General features: G+C 35.8%; 1 non-coding gene across 1 annotated transcript; it reads left to right on the top strand.

Moving 5' to 3' along the window:
• The first annotated feature begins 637 nt into the window (after positions 1–637).
• Positions 638–777, top strand: LOC116561257. The gene has a single exon (XR_004273351.1). It is a non-coding gene; the product is annotated as a U4 spliceosomal RNA (small nuclear RNA).
• The last annotated feature ends 411 nt before the right edge of the window (positions 778–1,188 follow it).

Here is a 1,188-nt window from a genome sequence, read left to right as displayed (position 1 = left end):
AAAGAAAAAGTAAAATTACAGAGATGTTACTTATATTTACTTTTAAGAGAAAGTAGTAATAGTCCTGCAATCGCAGGAGTAGACATTTTCTATCTAGCCTAGCCTGGGAATTAGGTGTTATGCCATATTCTTCCTGTGCCATCTAGTGGGAGACTCAAATGGTTTTATGTGAGTTTTGTATAGATCATTTGTCATTAATTTTTTTAGCTTTTCATTTGTAGGAAATCAACCAGGTTAATAACTGGTACATATCAAATTAGAGGTTGAAACCAAAACTGAAACAGAGAAAACAAACTACAAACTCTGTCTTCTGTTGCAAACAGCTTTATGGCAGGGTGTGCTCAAGCTTCCAACTCACATCACTAATGATGCCAATGGAGAGGGCATGGATAAAATCTAGGCCCTAACCAGTGTTGGTAAATCATGACAGTATGGCATGATGACACATCTGATTTATTCAGCCAAGAACATCCTAAAGACAGTATTTCTAGATTTAAATAGAATATAATGCCTTTCATATGCCATTTCCTGTCTTTACAATTTCCTTTCTCCACATGATGAAATTTTGCTCATCTTTCAAGAGTCCTCAGGCCTTTGATAGCGGCATGCTTTAATGAATTAGAGAAGATCATATATCAGCTTTGCACAGTGGCAGTATTGTAGCCAATGAAGTTTATCCAAGGTGCGATTATCGCTAATTGAAAATTTTCCCAATACCCTGCCGTGACGTCTTGCAATATAGTCAGCACTGGCAATTTTTGACAGTCTCTGAAGAAAGAGAGAAAGGAAAGAAAGAAAAAGAAAGAAAGAAAGAAAGAAAGAAAGAAAGAAGAAAGAAAGAAAGAAAGAAAGAAAGAAAGAAAGAGAGAGAGAGAGAGAGAGAAAGAAAGAAAGAAAGAAAGAAAGAAAGAAAGAAAGAAAGAAAGAAAGAAAGAGAGAGAAAGAAAGAAAGAAAGAGAAAGAAAGAAAGAAAGAAAGAAAGAAAGAAAGAAAGAAAGAAAGAAAGAAAGAAAGAAGAGGAAGAAAGGAGGGAGGGAGGGAAAGAAGGAAGAAAGGAATAAAGGAAGGAAGGAAGGAAGGGGAATCATATATCATTTCCTCTGTGAAACCTGTCTTTTTTCACAATCTGCCTGCATATAATACATAGATAAACAGACACAGACACATACACTGCAGCAGGTCTAACTG

This window comes from Sapajus apella, unplaced genomic scaffold (genome assembly GCF_009761245.1).
Source record: "Sapajus apella isolate SASKATOON/1434 unplaced genomic scaffold, GSC_monkey_1.0 scaffold28, whole genome shotgun sequence".
NCBI lineage: Eukaryota > Metazoa > Chordata > Mammalia > Primates > Cebidae > Sapajus > Sapajus apella.
This window is presented reverse-complemented; position numbering and strand designations above follow the sequence as displayed.